General features: G+C 38.5%; 1 long non-coding RNA gene across 1 annotated transcript; it reads right to left on the bottom strand.

The window, feature by feature from the left end:
- Positions 1 to 56: 56 nt before the first annotated feature.
- Positions 57 to 19022, bottom strand: LOC135750370 (uncharacterized). The gene is made up of 4 exons (XR_010532702.2): positions 18894 to 19022; positions 516 to 654; positions 294 to 364; positions 57 to 195 (listed from the first exon to the last, which is right to left on the bottom strand). It is a non-coding gene; the product is annotated as an uncharacterized lncRNA (long non-coding RNA).
- Between the last annotated feature and the right edge of the window lie 3769 nt (positions 19023 to 22791).

Consider the following 22791-nt stretch of genomic DNA (forward strand, 5'->3'; position numbering starts at 1 on the left):
ATTGTTATTTTTCCTTCGTTTTGTAGCTGTAGAAGCTTGCTGTTAAGAATGATGTTGTAAAGATCTTGATTGTCCTTCTCCTGTTTGAGTTTGTCGATCTCTAACTTCAGTTTGGTCTTCTGTAGCTGTAGGACTTCCCTCTGCAGTTCCAGAATTTCTTCTCTTGACGCGACAGAAGAGGATATTTGCGTTTTTCTGCAATTCACAAGTTTATATAAGAAAAATATACAAAATAGTCTAATTAACAATAACAACATACTAAAATCATTTTTAAAGAAGCAATAAAATCTCACTTGGCTACTGCCTGCTTTGGCGTACTGCTGTCATCACTCTGTCGCTGTTGAAGCGGTTTTTCCTGAGATTGCTGGGAAAATCGAACGCATGAAACGATTATAATATTATTTGTTGTCATATATTATGCCTTTCATGATCTTTAAAATTATTTAATCTCATAGCAGTAATTAGTTTGATTAGATTTTATGTTGCTTTTTTATGTTGAGACAATGTTCTCTCACTCCATGTTATGCTGTTCCTCTGGTTCAACCTCGCTCTCTAAACCTCCAGGGATGCCAGCCAGGACAGGGGAGTCCGCCCCAATGATGTCTTGGACCATTTTGGTAGAGCCTGACAATTCAGGCGGCGGTGGACCTCCACCTGTTTTACGAGTTTTGTAACCATTAGCTATTTGTGATACAGCAACAAACGCACTCGCGCGGTAACAACCGCTGTAAAAGCTACATTTTAAAGTGCGTTTTTTTCTTACCAGTTTTTTTGGACTCCCTGTTGTGAAGGCTTATTTCTTTTTTTGCCACCACAGATATATTTTCATATTTTTTATTACCTCCTGAACAGTCCTTTTTACCCCCAGATTCCGTGCGTTAATTTTCTCAGTTATTTCTTCCCACTGTTTATGTTTTTTGGCAGCAGTTACGGTGGGATTAAACTTGCTTTTTATGATCGTCTTTCTTTTACCATATTCCTCAAGAAGTATACACTTTTCCTCCTCTGTCCAGTTTGCCTTTCTTTTTTTGTTTCCCTTATCCATTTCTTTATTTATTTTATCCGTTATCCTCTCTAAAGCTGCCACTCGGTTTATGTATTGAGTAGCGTCTCCATGGCAACAGTAGTACTTTATAACGGCAAACCTGGGTCGCTGTCGTGAAACACTTAACGTTTACCCTTACCTAAGAGAACCGTTTAAGGGATTATATGCAACGCCCTTAAACTATTCCCTTAGGTAAGGGGAATTTACCCCTTAAGTGTCATACTTAAGGGAAAAACTTAAGGTGCTTTATGCAACCGGGCCCTGGCCCTCACACCTGTTGCACTGCCATCCTGTGGCTTTAGGATAACAGTGAATGGTGGACAATATGCATATAAGCAGGTTAATATAGAACTTCTATATGATTTCTCAAAATTATTTATATGTACCACATTTCCTGCTGCCAGCTGGTGGTGATATGACTGTAAGTGAATATTGGTTTGTATGTGTGTCTTGAGATGATGCATGAGCCTACAGAATTTCATGAAAATATCGATAGCTTGGGTTAGGGTTTCTCTGAAATTTTGTAGGGGGCACTATCAGCACTATTCACACTGCCACCGGCGAGAGCGTCAAAGTGGCCAGAAGTCATTCATTTTCACCGTCTTGGAAGGTGTGAGCGTCGAGGAGAGTTGAAATCAGCTCAACTTTATGGTAATGATCTGTGACGTGGTTCGGCCGCAAACAATCGAAAGATCAAAACCAATAGAAGTCCTCCAGATAAGAGGATTCCAGAGAATGCATTCAATCGTCAGAGCGTGCACTAATCTTTTTCTATTGCGTCGTTGGCAAGGCAGACAGAGCATTTTTTTGACACTCTCATCTGTGGCGGTGTGAACGTACAGTTAGATCACAAACTCAAATTGTTTATTATCTTTGGGGAGATCGTCTGATGATTACGTACAGTACAGAGCGTGCAGGGGTAAGTTGACACACTCATATTATAATGTCAATGTGTGGCATGACGGCAGAATTTGAAGATGTAGGGATTAATTACCCATGGCCATATTCCTCCAAGTTCATGTCTCTTAAAGAAACAAACTGTAAAGCTTACATGTTTGCAAAAGTTTGTCTTTCTGTGTCGAAAACTTTAAACACAGACAATGGAGTAATAGCCATTTAAAATTAATCCTCTCGCTTTATTGCGTCTATTTCAAATGTCTATTTCTATTTTAAGTGCAGTGATGAATCCGTCTTTCCCATTATTCCAAAATTCAATCTGTCCTGCCTGCCACAGTTTTGTAATCTACCTAAAAACACCAATGTTGTGTTTGTGATACTGCTTTAGCATCTGTCAACCAAACAGAAATCCAGATATAACTTATATTATATTTATATTGGTCAGTGCCGCGTTAAGCCTTTGTGGGGCCATGGGCCAATGCAGCTTTGCCACCCCCCAAATGTGCAATCAAACAAACACTGTATATATGCAAACACTCATGAAATAAAAATAAACAAACACAAAGCGGTCATAATCCCAAAGTAGGCTAAAATGATGTAAAAAAAAAAAAACAATATTCTCAAGTTATAATCTTACAAATCAGAAACATCCCAGAAAATAAAATGTATTAAATACAACTCACCACTAAAAGAGCTCCTTCCTGCTATTTTCCAAAGAGAATTCCTTAATTAAATTATTACAATTAAGTCGATGCAAAATGTTGTACTCACTTGACAATCTCTGTTTATTTTTTATGCATCCCAATTTCGAAAATGACCTCTCTACCAAAGCATTCAACACATGGATGGTGAGAAAGATCCATATAATGCAATTTACACATTGGGAAAAGCACACTGGAGCTGTTTTAATCATGTCTAGGCAATAGGTCATTGGTCAGGGAGCAGCAAAAAGCAGTAAACTGAACAAGTTCATAATCCAAATCCTGTAGATGCTGTTCGAACAAAGTGCTGAAAATCCTCTTTTGCGGAATGTAAAACTTTACACGGAAGTTAAGATAAAACAATCATGCATTAGGAAAATGAATAATTGCTTTATTTATAGTATATTTTCAATAGGCATGTAAAACCATATTTTGGCAGATTATTTTACTTTCATTGTTTCACAAGATTGCCTGCCTGTTTAGTCTTAATAATTAATGGTAAACGAACTTGGTTTTGGAAGGCAGCTCGAACCTTAGGTCGGGTTCGAGCCCCAAGTTCAAGTGAAGGAGGAGATGATGAGGAGAGATGCCAGAAGAATTGAGGCCAGGCACAGAGACTCCTGTTTACGATATGATTTTAATGATGATTGACACAGGACTGTTTAGGTTCCTTTCAAACCTACGTTAAAAGTGTACCCATTAAAATATTACTGCAGTAAAAGAGTTTATTTTGATCATGGTGCCACGATTGCTGGATATTTCAGAAATTACTTTTCAGTCATTTGCGATGTTACAGGGTTGAAGGTCTTTACGTATTTACATGATTTGCGAGTTACATTTGCAAATGATTCATAAAGTCATACCTCCTTTCAGGACGTTCTTGCGACCCGGTGGTTGGGGACCTCTGCTCTAGGTAGCACATATGCATAATTACGTCAATCAAAATGTTTTTTAAAACTCAAAATAGAATTGTCTCGGGGGCCCCGTAGTGTTCGGGGGCCCTGGGCTGTATGTTGCCCATTAGGATAACGAACCTTGATATTAGCACGTTTATCAAAACTCATAATTAAACTATATACCTTAGTTTCTTTATAATAATAATTATTAATAATGATTCATAATAATTATAAAGAGCTGAAATAAAAGTATTTCTAAGTAAGTTTAAATGCTCTTTATGCTTTCATTTTTTTTCTTCTTTTAATATTTATGTATTGTGTAGTTCACAAACTAAAACAATACTGAAATACTTGCTTTAAACTCCAAATGAATTGTTTTGATCATTAACAAATATCTTCAGCTATTTGTTATATAATGCTACTGTAAAACAATCTTCTAAGTAGTTTTAATGTAGCTAGCTATTTTTTAATAGTAACTTATAGTGTAGCTTACTACTTTTTGAGATGGCTTGCTGTAGTTTAACTACTTTTATTAATAAGTAGCTTGTCTAAATTCCCCAACACTGTAAATCTGTATAGTTGGGTATACACAGTGGTTTTTTATTTGAGCTAATTTCTGAGTTGTATGACTCTTTTTTGAGTTGGCTGAATTTCAGCGCTATCATAAGTCATTTGTTGTGCAGAGTACACAGTGAAACATGAGCCGATTAACTTGTACCGACTGAAAATTGAAGGGTCAAATGAATTTCTGACATGTCAGAACATGAAGGAATCGCACAGTTTATACAGAGCTTTGAAACTATTGCCTTAAACTCAGTGTTTCCTTCACTGTGAACTGCACATATGTCTAAAGTAGCCCTTAGGAAAGGAGACAGCCACACACTTCTAGGTTTGTGCTTTTTTCATACGTACAGTGTAGGGGTGTAACCAAACTACTCACACAAAAAACAACAGCATCAGAAAGCAATTGCAGAGCAAACATTGTGGTCAGTGGCCCTTCTTCTTGTTTTCAAAATTTGTCCCATGGTGAAAACTAATTGAGGAATCCTGCTTCATCATATTAATACATTAGGAACTAAATTACCATAATGACAGTGATTAGAGCTGCACTGTTGTCTGTAGCCCCTCCCAGTTTTGGGCTCCTGGCTGCTGAGGCTAACAGGGCATTAATATGCTCAACACATTCTTTGCAACATGATCTCATGGAAATCTGTGTTATAGACACTGAAAATTTGATAACTTTATCCTTGACCATGTCACAGAATTCAGCTTTTTTCTGTGACGCTGTCCTCTTCTACCGAACTACCACTATTTTTACCACACTAAGAAGACATGACACAACATGAAACTTTAATCGAAGTATCACCTGGATCTCTACACATGAATGCGAACATTGAGAACATTGTTTGTGTACACAGAGTTTAATAAAAATAAAAGTTTTGAACAACTGACTTTGGCTGTTATAGTTTGGCTGTTTCATGAGTTATGTCGCCATCTTTGCCAGACATAAAGAATCGATCTCCGTATGCGAATGAAGGAATCTTATATGAGGCTCCTTTTTACAACTAGAAGGTCAATATTGTTTTCACTTACGGCAAAACAACAAATTATCCATGCATTTATATGGAACTATGCTTTAGGAGCTATCCTATGTGAATGGGGTTAAAAATATCTCATCTAAATTTCTATCTTAGGCTGTTCGGAAGCTGATGTAATTTCTTTTGGAAATGCACAAATCTCCATTCACCTTGATCTTTTACTCATGAGGTAGATTAATTTAAATTCTTGGGAAACTTCTTTTCAAAGACAGCCAAGGGGAAACATATTTCAGTCATTCATAATGGCTAAAGGAATATCCAGCACCACATACTATGCAACTCAGAAAACTACATTCACTGTAGGCAAGAATTTCCAATCTTTCCTAACATTCCTTGGAACACCTGACCTGACCAAGAGATGAATTCAGCATCCAATGTTTTCTGCTGAACTTCTCTTTTCCTGGGAGATAGAAAGGGAAGAGATGTCATCTGTCAATGTCAGAGAAGTGAAAGCTGTCACCACTGAGCTTAGAAAAGCGTGGTTATTATTAGGGATGTCCCGATCCGATCACGTGATCGGAAATCGGCCCCGATCACGTGGTTTCAGACTCGATCGGGATCGGACGTTACCTCCCGATCAGGACTCGGATACATATGCAGGGTTTAAAATCCATTAAGTTCTCGCTCTGCTCCGCGCCAGTGTACGCGCTGCGCTGGTGCGTGTGAACTGAAGAGAATAGGCTTGTTCGACTTCATCCGGCTGCCGGTTCTTGTGGTGCTGCATGACGTCAAAGTTCCGCGAGAACGATGTAAAAGCAAACTCCTCCGTATGATTTCGCGGATCACTCGCGGTAGTTTGACGTCACCAGGGTGTCGAGTGTTGCGGCGCCGCATGAAGTCGAACAAGCCTATTGACGTGCTTTCATTCATAGGCTTCACACTCGTGCGTGCAAGGAACCCACGACAAAACCGCGTTTTTACCGCTCATTTAAACGACGCGTTGATCGTTATTGTCAACATGTGCTCAGACGCAGCTCCGCGTCTCACTCAGAACCTCAAGAACGCGCATTCGCGCAGGATCATTTGACATTACTGTAGAGATGAGAGAAAGAGAGGTAAGAATGGTGCCCATGTCGAAAAAACTTAATAGAAGTCTAGAAACAAAGTATTAAAGTATGTATAGCCATGTCACTCATCTCATTACAAAATGTTAACTAGATAACTGGATACAACTGATTGTATAGTTTAATAAAATAATGTATTTTGATTATACAAATCAATTACGACCTAACTATAGTGATTGTTTAACTAACAGCTGACCAGCTTAGGGAATCTCTATGGCTAATTTATAAGATATATTGCTGAATCAGTATGTTGTTTTTCTTGTTAATTGAGTCTTTTTGGGTAGCCTATCTTATGCCTAGAATGAGTCAAGGAGGTTAAGTCTTATAACTTCATTCAAAGTTTGATCAATTGTGCATAATGACATGTGCACCAAATGCATATAGGGTGTCAGACTCATAGATTTGCATAATTTAAAGTTCAGGTTTTAAAGTTTGGGTCAACATGTGGCACAGCTTTAAAACTGAATCTTATAAAATCCTATCAGAGATACAAAATGTCATTGAAACACACCCAGTTGCTTTGCTGTCATCAGGATTAAACATGTTACCCCTCGAACCCTCCCTCCCAACAGAGCATCCCCACAAAACAAACCCCAATTTAACCCCTGAACATATATAGTATATATTCATTATTTTTTAACACATCTGTAGTTATGCGCTGGCACAGAGTTAGACTCTTTTGACTCCACACAGAAACAGCAATGCGTGCGGCATGACATAAGGAACATCCTGGACTGGTTCTGTTTTTTTGCTCTTCTTTATTCTTTTTTTTTAATGTATTATAGAAGTATCGGATCGGGACTCGGTATCGGCAGATACTCAAAATCAAATGACTCGGACTCGGACTCGAGGGCAAAAAAACCTGATCGGGACATCCCTAGTTATTATGTCACTTGAGTGACAGTGGTGTAAGGGGGAGTACAGAGCACTGACTTGTTATGACGTAAATATGTTTACACACACACACACACACACACACACACACACACACACACACACACACACACACACACACACACACACACACACACACATTCTGGTTTCCATGTTTTTATACTGTACAAACTGTATATTCTATTCCCTTCCCCAAACCAACACAGAAAACTTTCTGCTATCTTAGATTTTCAATAAACATCATTCTGTTTGATTTATAAACTTGTTTCCTCATGGGGACCTCAACATGTCCCCACAAGGTCATAAAAATACTGGTACTCCTAATCTTTGTGGTCCCCACAACGTGATAAATACCAGGCACACACACCCACCAGGCACACACACACCCATATTTCGCTCAGGAGGCATTGGGCTCTTATTCAAAGCAGATAATTTCATCCAATTTTATATTTTATCATTAATTTCTTGAATATAAATGTAGAAATAAACCGCTGTAACTGGTATTTTGAAGCCTACTCTGCTCACTTGCATGAACACGTAAGCAGGCTTTGTATGTCTATATTCTTCAAGTTTATATTCTTATTGTCAATATCAATCAATAATTTGTTCTTAATGTCTTGTTCCCAACACCAGCTTTTCTAAAGCAATTTTTGGATGGTGTACAAGCTGCTCTGTTCTCCCATGACACAAAGTCTTTTCCAGACTTTTCCAACCAAGACATTGCAAAACAATCTATGCATAGTCCATTTAAAATCACCAGTCAGTTTCCTATTCAAATGGAAACTAAACATGCCCCAAAAAACTAAACCCTGTATTGGCATAAAGCAGATTCTGCACTTGGCCAAATTGCATAGCATGAGATTTAGGAGGTTTGGACTGTGTCTTGAATCTAGTCGGCAGGCTGATTATAGGATCAGTTCTAAGCCCCAATCAAAAAGAAAATTAGACTGTTAGTGGATTAATTCCGTCAGGGTACAAATTCTATAAATTAACTGTTACCTGACTGCACATGCACTAATATATCAACTCATGCTAAAGTCAGTCAAATTTAGAAAAAATTAACTTTATTTAAAGTAAGGGTACTCTTTAGGATGGTACTGTACTGAAGTGATTGAAATAAACATCTATGCCTTAAGAAACAGACTCATAAAATGAGGTGATATTAGGTATTTTGTAATTGAAGTAAAACCGATGTACATTATTTTTTAAAGCAACTCGTCTTTAGCATGAAGGGTAACTGCCAGTAGCCTGGTCCAACCAGACTCTCGTACATTCATTTCATTTGTACAGAGAGTCTGGCCACGCTCCATTGCAAAGCGTTACTTCCGTTAAGGAGGGTCCTCTGTTGAAGTTTAAAACTATTGGATCTGCCCAGAGTCACTCAGGTTCTGCCAAAGCCATCGCTAACGTGTGGTCGTGACGTATATCATGCACCGAAACCGTCCGGAAACAACAAGTCAGAATAATCAGACAAACAAAACTTAGCAAACCTGGTTCTTGCTCCGGCTTTAACTTCTGTACAGTATATTCGACAGTTTTGCAACAACGGATCGAATAGCTTTTCTCACGTCTTTCTCCGCTGCCATTACTGAACTACAACTCAAACTGACGCACAACCTCAACGTCATCGTTCTTAGCCACCCCCATCTGTTCGCTGATTGGTCCTGCAGATTTTTGCGGGAGAAAACGAAACTCTACAGGTCAGGCCCAGACGTAATGCTGAAGCGAAATGAAAATTAAGCGGAAGCATGTAGGAGGGCGGAGCCAGGCTAAACTGCCAGTGCTGTCAGACTTGATGCTATGTTATATACAGTCAGCACATGCTCCAAACAGCGCACTTGACGTGAAATAGTAAGTTGTAGACTGCTAACAGAGGAGGATCACAATGGCTTAAGGCAACATTTGGCAGTGGCTTCTGTAATAATAAAATTGTTCTTGTTTCGTAGTTGAATGACACATTGTAAATGAAGGATTTTCATGTATACTGTATCAACATTTATTCATTCAGCAAATGCTTTTTATGTAAGATGCAGCATAATTACAAAACCATTTAGTTTAAAAGGCATATATAATTTTTTAATGTTTTGGGATCAAAATAAAATAAAATTTTGTCTGTATTTTCATCTCTTTTAGTTGTTTGTGCAAGACACTTATAACCTACTGTAGTTATACATCCTAAAGTTAAAGGAACAGTATGTGAGAAATTTATATGAATTAATCATTCCTCACGAATTCCTTACGATCAAGAACCTCCCTCTCTCTCTCGCTCTCTTTTTCTGTTCATTCATACTCTATTGCAGGGCTATTCAATTAGTTTGTCGTGGGGGCCAGTTCATAAAAAGCATCTCAATTGAGAGGCCGGAGATAGAACAGTGATGATGACTACATTTTCTTACATTTAAACATACTAAATGTTATATTTTGAAACTGCACAAAAACAAAATCAGTGCATTGTACAATATGCTTTTTCTACAAACATGTATTTTGAAACTGCATTCAACAACATTAGTACATTGTTAGATGTCAAAGTAGGCTTTTTCTACATCCAGACATTTTTATATGTTGTATTTTAAAAATGAATAACAACATAAGTGCATTGTAAGATGCCCAAGTAAGCTTTATTCTACATTTAAAAAGGTAAATAAGAGCCATACTGTATCACACTTACTGAGAATTTAACTCATTTACTCACTTCAGTACACATAATAAAAAAGATTATAATATGGAATACAATTGTTTTAAGCTGTTTTTTGTCAAAGCTAATTATTACAGTAGCCCTATTTAAACTACAACAGCCATCTTTATAATTGGCAAACATTAGTCTACCTTCTAATAAGACAGAATATGTTTTTAGATTGCGCTGTGAGCGATGGGCGATTAACTGTTACTCGTTTTAATTGCATTCTTGTGTGAGAACAATGACTCGCATAAAATTTTAGCCTTTGTCTGCTTTGAATTTTGGAGAAACGGCAGGATCTTTTTGTCTAGTTCACAAAATCTTTTCAACGAGTTTCCTTTATTAAGACATCTAACGTTAATGTCATTGTGGATAAGCATAAACATATCAGACAACAATTGTCGTAAATTGCAGTGTTTTAAGCTGGAAATACAACAAATAAAGTTAAAACAGCCACAGTGTCCGTTCTTTAACTCACCACTGTCAGCTATCGCGTCTTGAGACACGGGCGCGAGAGGGGGAGGCGATCGCGTTGAACTTGTGGACCAAAACGCGAATATAAACACTTGACACAGCTGCTCGAACCAGTCACATGGGTTGCACTCTGCAGCTCATGCTGTATGAAACAGACGCACGCACATCAACTAGTAACTGTAGGGCCCATTGTCTAACTTATTACATTTATTCTAGAGATGTCTTTTTTACAGACTACATAAAGGGCCGGATCAAATTACCTTGGGGGCCGGGTTTGGCCCGCGGGCCACCAATTGAATAGCCCTGCTCTATTGTTTACCTCACTTGTAAGTCGCTTTGGACAAAAGCGTCTGCTAAATGACAAAATGTTAATGTGAATGTAATCATAAATTGGCCCTGACATGTCACTGGACATTAAAAAATCATTTTCATTTCAAATACTTATATCACTGACAACAGTGGTCCAGCCAGGATATTGTCATTTAAAAAGAGTTGCAGCCCTCAACTGATGTTTATGTTGGCATGTTGTGTATTGGCCACCAGAGGTGTATTCCAGAAAGCAGGGTTAACTTACCATCAGATTTACCCTAAACTTTGGGTTGATCAACCCCAAACTTTCTTACTCGGGGTATGTCGGTTCCAAAACACAGTTTAAGAGTTAGTTCAATCAACCCGCTGAAAGTAACCCAGAGTTAATGCGCGCTCACGGTAACAACATAAAGGCATTGTCAATGGATCACAGATTTCACGAGTCACCATGGAAATGTCATAGAACTTAAAAGTTTTTAAATGAGAAATAACATTATAAACCAACACTTTTTGGCAAAATCAACGTTTTATAATATTATATAAGTGCGTGATTACAAAACAGATCAAATTAATTAATTAAATAATTAATACAAACCTATTTGACCCCAAGTCCAATATTATATGTGTCTCAACGAAAACACACATAATATTTAAATATTATTTAAAAGCCTGTAAAAATTATCATAGATTTGATTTATTATTTTTAATTTATTAATTATGTCGAATTAGATATAACTAAGCAATATAGCTCGAGTAGGAGTGTGATATAGCTCTATATCATCACGACTGTGATTAGGCCAGAGGCATGAGGCTGTAGAGTGCCGGAGGCAAATTACAGCCATGATGATATAGAGCTATATCAATTCAATTCAATTCAATTCAATTTTATTTATATAGCGCTTTTCACAAAAGTCAATTGTTTCAAAGCAGCTTTACATAAATAGAAGCAGTGAAAAGCACAGAAAACGACAGATAGCACAACAGAATACATGATAGCATGAGCAGTTAAATTTGCTGCGGCTATGACTCAATATTATAATTGCACGTATTACTAAAGCAACGTATAGAAGAGGAAGCTAGGTAAAGCCCAAAAAGGCTGCCTCCCCGGGGTGAAAAACCCCCTAGGAGAAAAAAAAACCCCGGGCTTTTATCCGAGGAAAAATAAGTCCTAGGAGGGAAAAACCCTTGGGAGAACGGAAATGGAGATTTAGCGGAGATTAAGCGGTTCTGCCGGTGATCGTTGGTCAGGTATCAGCTGGGCATAACGTTGAAGGACAGCCAGTAGATCAGAGGTGTGCCGACTTTCACATCTACCGGGACTGGGTCTGTTTGTCTCGTCCTCGGGTCGAGGACGAGACAGGGAGAGAAAACAAAATCGTATTAGCGTAGCGGCCGTTCATATGTATTGAAGTGTCACACAGTGATGTGGTTTAACTCAGCTTAGTTCCAGACAGACTAAATATTGCGGCATAATTATGTTATCCACAGTTGAGGATTTAGCAAATTGGGGGCCCAATGCGAGGGTATATATGGTAAATAAGGGTCACCTTCCGATCTTTAAGAGAAAATGAAACCTGACGACCCGTTTGACTAAGGCCTAAAGCCCCACTGTCGTCGTTAATGCAGGTTCAGTGGCAAACGGGTCTATATTGTATACCATTTACAGGACCAGGAGAAAACGCCAAAAACATCGCAACCCGACCATACGTGCTAACCCGTTTGACTAAGGCCGGAAGCCCCACTGTCGTCGTTAATGCAGGTTCAGTGGCAAACGGGTCTGTATGGCATACTATTCATAAGACTTACGATAGCGCCAAAATCGCAACCCGACCATACATACCAACCCGTTTGACTAAGGCTTGAGGCCCCACTGTCGTCGTTAATGCAGGTTCAGTGGCAAACGGGTCTGTATGGCATACTATTCACAAGACACACGAAAGCGCGAAAAACGCAACCCGACCATACATACCAACCCGTTTGACTAAGGCTGGAGGCCCCACTGTCGTCGTTAATGCAGGTTCAGTGGCAAACGGGTCTGTATGGCATACTATTCACAAGACACACGAAAGCGCGAAAAACGCAACCCGACCATACATACCAACCCGTTTGACTAAGGCTGGAGGCCCCACTGTCGTCGTTAATGCAGGTTCAGTGGCAAACGGGTCTGTATGGCATACTATTCATAAGACTTACGAATATCACATGACTCCGAGAGCGATATTGCTTTTATACAACAGTTTGACGGCACACGTTTGAAAAAAGAAAACTAGAAAACAACAACAGAGTTATTTTAAAAGCCTCTTTGTTTGGGAACTACTTTCTTCCGCCACGGATTTGAGGGCGGCCAGAATGACAGGTAACACTTTCGGCTGCTTTGAATCTCATAATAACTCAATGGATGGAGTAGCCGTTTCTTTATATTACCGTTTTTTTTGGTCAAAAGTGTAGTTTTAAGATTAGTTCGAGAATATATTTGTATTATATTCAAATCTGCAGTCGATTAGTAAAGATAGCGCCTGTTTGAACGTTTGCTTAGTAAGATTCGGTGCGTATGAGAACCAGAGCATGAGCGGACGTCAGTGTTCACTCGCCCCGCTGACCACCGCCCTCTGGGCTACATCTCTGACAGGGATTCCCTGGCTCTGATTTTGGCCCGGTCGTGTTTGACGGTCAAAAATGAGATCAAATCAGCAGTATTTGGTGTCATGATGAAACTATTACTTGGTTTCTCATTCATTTTTAGTGACTTTTGTGTTGTTGTTTTGGCGCGAGGTAAAAGTTAATAAAACTATACTTATATAATGTTACCATTGCTCAGGGATGGACTGGGGCTAAAAAACAGCCCTGGACTTTTTCCCAAATAGGCCCATCATCCGGCCATTCGCCCCTAGCCGTGCGCAACAGACACAAGGATGTCCTGATACTATGCCACAATACGATCAGACTATTAGACAAGGATATTTAATATTTTGTCCATGTCATATTAAACTTTGATGTATAATAAGGCTGTGAAATAATGAAAATAGCTAGGCCTATTAATTTTGTCTGTACAGCTTTCACAAACAACCACCAGGTCTTTGCCAATTCCACAATACTAAACACAAATATGAAAGACAAGGAAAAACTGCACTCTGATAGAAGACAGACAGAAAGTGCAAGCTAGGATTTTTTGGTTAAACTAATATTTGGTCAATTATTTAGCCCCCTTTCTTATTAGCACGTTTAGAGTGGTTGCAATGCATGCCTGATATTTACCCGTTTAATTCAATACCTTAGTCTTCATTGTAGCAGAAAATGTGAGCTCACTACAACCTCTCATATACAATAAAGTCAATGAAAGAAATGAAAACCAATGCAATACGATGAATGTCCACCCACAGACTGTTTTTAAACGGGGTTGGATAAATATTTTTTGCTTTGATGTGTGTGATTTTGGTTAGATGACAGTTGTAGGTTACAGTTTGACAAGAGTTTACAGTTTGACAAAAGCAAAATGTTTTGTTTTATTGCGACTGTATACAAATATAAGCAAACACTTTGCCGTTTGAATTATGTCCCATATGAACAAAATGACAGAGTATGTATTGTTTTTATGTTTCCACTGTTCAATCGCGCCCGCGCCTCTCTCTCACACACACACGCGCGCGTGCGCACACACTCACATCACGTCTTTCTCACATCACGTAACACTAGTTGCGCATTACGTTCAATTTCACGCGAGTTTTATTTGTTTTTATATGGTGTATATTATATTATAATGTCACGTGTCCTGCTACTACTGGCACTTAGCTCTTGCTGATGTGAAGTTAACTCGGTCTGTCCCTCATCATGACCAGGCTGTGGATGCTCAGGCTCGCAAACATGGACGCTCGCAAATTCCGGGAATCCGTGGACCAATCACGGCTAGTAGGCCGACTCTTCTTCCTTGTTTTTTTACACGTAGCAGCATATAAGTGATCGTATTAGTGCCTCTGCTGTTGGCTGTTCATATTGCGTTATTAGACTTTTTTTGCCATCGGCCGGGCGACGGCCCTCCGTTGAACGGCCGTTCTGGACTTTTCCAGAACGCACAGATTGCCAATCCGTCCCTGCCATTGCTTTCCCATTTAATCTTAACGCGATACAAGCACTCGATTATTATTAGACTTTGTTCTTGTAAGTACTATATAAAACTGTTTTTTATAAGTGTCAGAGAGATGTTTTTGCAGGTTGCTTATAAATATATCAGTGGTGATATCTCATGACATGTCACGTCACGATAAAATAAATGATCAATGTCCACATTTAAAAGCTGCGGTGCTTACCTGAAGTTCCACGGTGTTTTCGTGTTCTGAGAAGGGATATCGCTCCAGAAAAAATGATTGTTTACATTCCTCTTTCCAAGTGTTAATCATCCACACGATGTGACAAGACATTACTCCCATTAAGTTTAATGTAACATCCAAGAGCGCTGATCTTTGACGGAATAATCGCTTCCGATTATATTCACAGACTGATTTACGAGCTAGTGAACTAATGAGACAAACAGAGAGTGTTTAAAAACAGCGTGTCCGTATGTGCTTGCAGTTTTTCCATTCAAAGATGAGCCTGTTTAAAGGACATCCATTCACTAGGTGGCGGAATGATATGAAAGGTGAAGCGGTTACTGTGCCGTTATCAGTAGAATATTGCATAGCTCTTAGCCAATCAGATTCAAGAACCAAAAAGAACTGTTGTATAATTAGACATAATTAAGATTATCCTTTCTCTTACAAAAAATAACAATGGTTTTACTACAGTTAAAACATAAAACATGGTTACAGTAAAACCATGATAACCACAAAATAACCATGATTTTGACAACAATGGTTTTTAAAAACCATAGTTAAACCATGGTTAGTGTAGTAAAACCATGGTTTTGCTGATTGTAATCAATGCACCAAAAAAACATGGTTACCACAACTTTACACCAGTAAAACCATGGTTAATTTTTATAAGGGTTGTGGCACATAAAGTGCATAAATCTGTCATAAGGCTTATTTACAGTTTTCTTTAGATATGATTGTATTGTGTATGCATAAAATGCACCATGATTATATTCACTATATTGTACTTATTTCACTTCTGCTCCTCTGGGTAACTCTGTTTAGTTTTTAGATTTTCCATTGTATGACACTGTATCACCATCTTTTTTAACATTTACTTAGCTGATAAATGAACCCTCTTTTAATTGTAAAGCTTCCTTACAGTCCTTACAGATTTTCAATAATTTTGTGTAATGCTTTTCAGTACACTACACTACACTACACTAAACTAAATGATCATTCATTTGCATTGGAGGATTAGGATCTGCTGTGACAGAAGTGGAGAATAGAAATGTTACTTTAGTGTCAATAGTAACATGTTCTAATATGTCTTGTATCATCTAATATAAACAAATATCTCAATTTCCCCTTGGCTCAAAAATGATAGCTCAGGAAAGGAGCTACAAAAGGCCCATTTTAAAGAAAAAGGTGAATTAGATGAATCAGAAAAAGACCAACTACTGTATAGATCAAATGTAGAGAGGGGGCTAAGGATCTGAAGTGCATGTTTAAGAAATAATATGATACTATGAAATATATATTTATAATTTTATTTCATTGTGTACATGATTCTAACTGATAATAGAAAATCTCTGACCACTATTCCATGTCTGTGATTCAATGGTGTTTCACCTAATGAAGCCTGGGCTTCACCTGTGTCATTGTGTGGGTCAGTGTTAAATGCACATGCCTATCAGATACTGCAGGCAGGGGTAACTTCTTTCCCTTAGTAATTATTATTATGATCATCATGTGTTTCCTTTCGTTATATCCATTTACTTAAGTAACAAATGTTAAGATTTCTTTGTATTTGCACACACATTTATTAGAACTTTAGATTAATCTCAATTTTTTTTTAGTAAGTGAAAGATGGGGTTATTTATGAATTGACAAAATTGATATGGAAATGTACTTTATTGTTAACATTAACTAACTGATGGAAACGTGTTTCATACATCCACTGATATTTGGAGATATATTAATAATGAACATAATTAAATGTAGAGTAATAAGTCCAATCACAAATATCAATCCATGTTATTTAAAAAAAACATTTTTAAAAAATTATTTAAAGAAAATATCATAAATATTCGCGGCTGTAAATGTACTTTGCTTTAACATTGTAATATTATGCAAAATATATGGTTCCACGCCCACTGCATGCTTGTCACAATGAAGAGTCAATAGCAAGTTAACCATGTTTATTTAGAAAAGAGATAGGTGCAGAGCAAAGTCAATGTTTCATGAACCACACACGGCAATAACCCTCGACTCACTCTAGATGTAATCACTACTGCCGGTATGATGCACACACGACAGTAGGAGAGAGTGCATCATACCGGCAGTAGGCAGGGGTTTAGTGAACACATGAGGAACCGTCACCACAGGTAAATAAACAAACACATACCCCACACACCACCATCGATCACCCAGAAGTCATGACAACGCTCATTATAAGTACACGCATGCGCAGACATCCTCCTGAGTCTCGTTTTGTTAACTAAAATGAACTTACCCTACAACATAACCTGCTCCGGAGCAGGTTATCTCCAGAGTCAGTTGCTATGGTTTCTTACATAACCAGAAAGTTACCTCCGTTTTTGGAACCGTAAGCAGAGGTTATCCGCTTACTTACTCCTAAACTTACCCAGGTAAGTCACATAACCTGCTTTCTGGAATACACCCCAGTTGTGTGATTGCAGTACCAGTTTTAGCCATAAGTTTTGTGATTACAGTACCAGTTTTGGCCACAATCCTACAAACTGTTCCTTTAAGCACCCTCTAGCTGGTTTAAACAGTGACAGTATTGTGTAATTCATTATGAAATGGTGTTTGACAGTCGCTGCCAATAAAAATACAGGTTGTTTATATGTAATTTGTAAACTTTTTACATGGTCCTTTACCCGCCCTTCTTTAAAGTATTTTATTTGCAAAAAAAATGTGTTTGCACTTGGCAAACACTTTGGATTAGTTTATTATAGTCCAATGTATACTTTTTAGCAGTATGTGTGTTCCCTGGAATTAAATCCATAATATTTGTGCTGCTGTTACTATTACCATCTACCAGCTGAGCTACAGAAATGTCTAATTATCACATAGATTCAATGCCACATTGCATTAAAGGAAACGTTTCGGCAGGCACCTGCTTCCGATGCGGGTGCTATTTCAGTTAATGCCCATATGGGTCATATTTGAGGGAAGTAACAAATGTCCTACACTGTACCGTACACATATGTTCCACATTTCTCACACCAGCAGCACCACATCCACCTGCAGAAAGGTTAAACGTCTTCCCAGGCATTAGGAGGAAGCAATTATCAAATAATAAAAGAAAACAATCCGTTTTATACTTTATAAACAATGCATAGCTTGTTTGATAAGCTGAGCTTGAAGTGCTATACAGGGCATGTTGTTGACTTCAATTGTATTGACTGAATTCCCATGGTGTTGTTTCACCTGCAGACCATAGCTGCATCTGACAGATAAGGTAGAGCCCTGTCAGAATGTAAGGGAAACCCTCTAGACACCAGAAGGACAAAGACGCAGTTCAGCAGGGCAAAGTGGACTCTGGGATATGGTGTCTTTCCCATAGCAAACAAAAGCACGAGGGAACTGGAGCTAAAGGTGCATGGATCAGTTACAATTGTAATGAGAACCTTAATATGCAGAATATCCCTGTAATAACTTATTAAGAGCATGAAAAAGAGAATAAAATGATTGTTTGTAAAATCATCCAGTTTCCCCGAGGGCAATAAAAGTACAGAAACTTGTATATCTGTACCACGTGCTATAAAGATACACCTTTATGGGCTAAGCTCAGAAAAAAAGTCTTGAGATCATTATGTGTATTATGTTTTGCTGGCTCTATAGGAGTCTGGTACAGGCTTAATGGAGAATACTGTTTTTTTCTGGGCGCAAACCTTCTAAAATCGCTCCACATGAGAAAGATTGATCTTTCTCTAAACTCCTCCCTGTTCAACTATCAGATATAGTATGCTGATGAGATGAAACCTCACAATTTCTTCTGTTAACATACAACCCAAACATGCAGATCATTTGTTTATTAAACAATCTTGATGTGTATGTAATATGATGTTAGAAGGACAGAAGAATATTGAGTTTTTTTGGGTAAACTTTGCACTTCAGTGGATCTCCTTTTAAGTTACAGTAACATATGAAATTAAGTTGCGGAACATTGACTTGACAGCTGTCTGTAATGGGTATGTAAAGATAAACTCAACGTTATGCTTTGCCTATTATTAAAGAAAACATACCAGTCACTATGGCGATGTCTGCTGCAGGTGAAGATAGATCTTTGTCAAGGCAGAATTCCTCACGATCAAGAACCTGTCTCTTTCTCTCTTTTTCTGTTCAAACTTGGCACACTTTCAATTACTCTTTCTCTCTTTCTCTCTTTAAAGACAGGCAAAAGCAGATAGGGCTGTCTCGGATTTCAACACCCAACCTCACCTCTTGCTTCCTGTTGCACGTACACTTGCTGGCACACTAGAAAATTCCTCATGCCGTGTGCAACACCGATAATGCATTTTCATAAACCCTGACACAATCCCGATACAGTCAACTAAAATTCATTTTATTAGGTTTGTACTAAAATGTAGCCCACACTACAAAACTACAAAAAGGTCAAATTTTAAGTCTCATAGCTAATTCATGGCATGTGCTTGTCATAACACTCTTCTACTGTGCACATTGTGAGACACGCTCCAAGTAGATGAAGGCACTTTTTTACTTCAACAAGTTTGACAAGAACAATGAGCCTATAAAATTCTCAGGGAGTGCAAGAGGAGAAAAACATAGAAAAGTCCAAGAGTGCAAGAAGAGAAAACCTTTTTCTTTATCCTGTTCTGTGTGACTCATAAGCCTTCAGTTTTATCAAGAATCACCTTTTGCATAGATGTGCATGAGTTTGTGTGGGAATGGGATTTTCTGATCGTAGGTGCAGTTAAGAGAAATTTTGGGCAGGGTGACAAGCTTCTTGAGAGGACATGAGAACAGTCAGGCAAATTCCACTGCAAAAAAATATGTCAACTAATGTGTCAACTAATGTAATTTGCATGACTCAGAATTTCTGATTAATGGCATATGTTTGCATCACAAGCAGAAACAAATGGGACTTCAAGAAGAGCTTATGCAAAGAGATTTAATGTTTTTTTTAGTGTCTGCAAGATAACGGTACAGTGCCATGCTGAAGACATACAGTATATGTGCATGTTTCTTTGGATCTACTGCATGTTTTCTAAACTCTGACATTTGAATCAGGCCCACCATCATGCCCACTTCATGCCAGCCTAATCCATGCAGCACTAAAGACGGCAGAGAGAAGATCATGTCCCTCCTTTCAAAGCCACTCATTGGAAAAGATTACGTCCATGGCATAACATCTGGTTATACTTAAACATGCAAAAAGAGTTTAAGAAATGAACTTTTGTAAGGATGTGATATTTAAGGGTTTGGAGCTACTCCAGTCCTGTTTGTGGCACTCTGTGGACTCTTGATAACCATACTGCTAGGTGTGGAGGAGGTAGAGAACCGCCTCACCAACGTCACTGTGCCAGCGAAAAGAGAACAGGATGTGCCGTGTAATCGGAACAGACTTTTCAATGTTACAGATAAAGTCAAACAACAAAACTCTTCAAAATTATATATGAACATTTGCATACTTAATATTTTCATAGTATACATATAGTTGAAATTTGTTTGAAGATAAATATCATTTAATAGCGTTTACACTCTAAAAAAACTTGAAGTGTCCATAAAGGCTACGTACAATGTTCTGTAAATCTACGGACAATGTTCTGTAAATCTACAGAATGTTCAGTTTTTGAATAAACAGAAATGTCTGTAAACATAAAGGAAAAAGTACCAGTAATTTTCTGCCAGGGCATTATCCTTTTATTTTTTACGGATTATTTTTATTATATTAAGTGTATATTAAGTGTCGATGATTTGAATATTTATTTATATTTTAATATAATTATTTTGCATTGCTACAAAAAACAATATTCAGAAAACACATTTTTGCACAAACACATCAGAGACATAAGTAAAGAGTTTGGGAGGAGGTTCATTGCGACAAATGTTGTGTCCAGCACCCGAGAGGACTGAAATACGTAGAACCTTTCTAGGGTCGGCCGGCCATAGCGGGACCTAAGCCTTGTTCCCTCCTCAGCGTCACTTTAGGGGGGCAGTGTCGATGCTGGGTCCAGCGTGATCTTAGGACAGGGACCACGGCGTCGTGGGGGGCCGGCCCTTCGTGTTGGGCATTGATGCTTGACCTCCATTTCAGGTCTTTGCCGTTGAGGTTGTGTTGGCTGCGCATACTTAGGACGTTGAGACGACTGTGGTTTGGGACGGCCGACATCAGTGGGGGAGGCGGGGCTTCTGGGCAGGAAGTACTCGGTCCCGAGCTGCCTTTCCGTTTTACGTCTCCTCTGATTTTTGGGCAGGGAAGCATAGGAAGCCATTTTAAAGGCGGGGGGAAGGAGCTTGCAGTGGGCGCAGCCCACTCTATTGAGCACGGACTCAGCGTGAGCAGGACCCAGGCAGGAGACGCACTCCAAATGACGATCATCCATTGGCAAAGGGGCTCAGCACGAGCCACAATGTCAAAGCAACATTTTCAAACGCTCTTAGGAAATACTCTTTTAGAGAAATTTCGCTCTGGAAATTCGCTCTTTTATCTGCCGGAAAGCAGGCAGGGGAAGATGCAAGGCCTGGAATCCGCTGCAGGGCTGGATTCAACGGCAAAGTAGAGCTTCTCTAGGAGCTCCATTGTAAGTCAAATGTTACAATGGCAAAAAAACTAATGTCCAATGCTGCTGAAAATGAGAAAAAACTTGGATGAAATCAGGCTCAACCGGGAGGGCCAGTTCTTCTCTGGCAGATTAACATCACGCTGGTGTGACAAACAGAATAAGAATACTAAGCTAACCAAGTTGTAAAATAATACAGAAAGCTTTTACCAACACAAGCAATAAGCAACCACTTAACAACCCCACAGAAAACCAGAGCAGCAATTTAAAAACATCCTTGCAATCTCCTAAAGAAGCATGTTGCAATGCACTTGCAACCTAACTGCATAGCAACGCAACACCACGCCATGGCACAGACAAGTTCCAGTCACTTTCGAAAATGTCAAAATGTAGTGTTTCGAATGTAATTTTCTGAAAGGCACTTATGTTTCTGTGTGCTTTTGCAGGCGCATTGCTGATTTTGTTTTCTTAATTAGAGATCTTAAGGCTGGTAAACAGAGAAACAAGTCATCCTCTCTGTAAAATACATTTAATACATGTTGGGCAACTTTCTTTGAGCAGCAATAATCATAATCAAATTAATTGCAGATTCTAGGTAAGGGCTACTATAAGCCTCAATAACTTTGACCTCAAAGCAGAAACTGACAGTAAAATATCACATCAGTCTGACACACACACACACACCTTTCTCCTCATTACTACTACAGTCTCTTAGGGAGAGATTTATACCCAGGGCTGGACTGGGACAAAAAATTGGCTCTGGCATTTTGGCCCAGACCGGCCCACTACATAGGATCACAAACCTTTGTGCAACCTTGACTACCAACTCCATATAATGATTAAGTAGAAAAGTATAAGAGCTGACACGTGACATTACAAAAATGAAAGCGCTGTAAAAGGCTTTGCAGGTTTTAAAAATAATAGTGTTAGCCAGGTAGTGCACAATGTTTAAACTAACCATTTTGAACACCTTATGATAACACTGGCACCTGATAAATGTTACAATGAAGTCGCAGTCTTCTCTGAGCCACGAGTCCCATTACAGTGTGTGCAGAATATTTTGATCACTTTTTTCTGAACACCTTTTACCGATTCCAAAACACAGTAATTTAAATACCCAACATTAATTTTGTATATCTTTTCCTTTCATCCTATTTTATGCCCTTGCTGCCCAAATCAGGATTTCTTGTATAATGGTCAAACCTCAATTTTGCAATTTCCATGCATGGCATCTTTCTTATGGACATTAAATAATGAATTTCCAGTGTATGTAATAAACATTTTTTAGCTCATTTTAAATGTAAAAGAAAAGGTGCCAAATAATTCTGCACACTTGAATATAAGGTTTTTTTTTTCTCCAGCCAGACATCATTAACAATACTGTATTACTTATAAATGC

The sequence above is a fragment of the Paramisgurnus dabryanus genome, chromosome 3, assembly GCF_030506205.2.
Source record: "Paramisgurnus dabryanus chromosome 3, PD_genome_1.1, whole genome shotgun sequence".
NCBI classification, from domain to species: Eukaryota; Metazoa; Chordata; class Actinopteri; order Cypriniformes; family Cobitidae; genus Paramisgurnus; species Paramisgurnus dabryanus.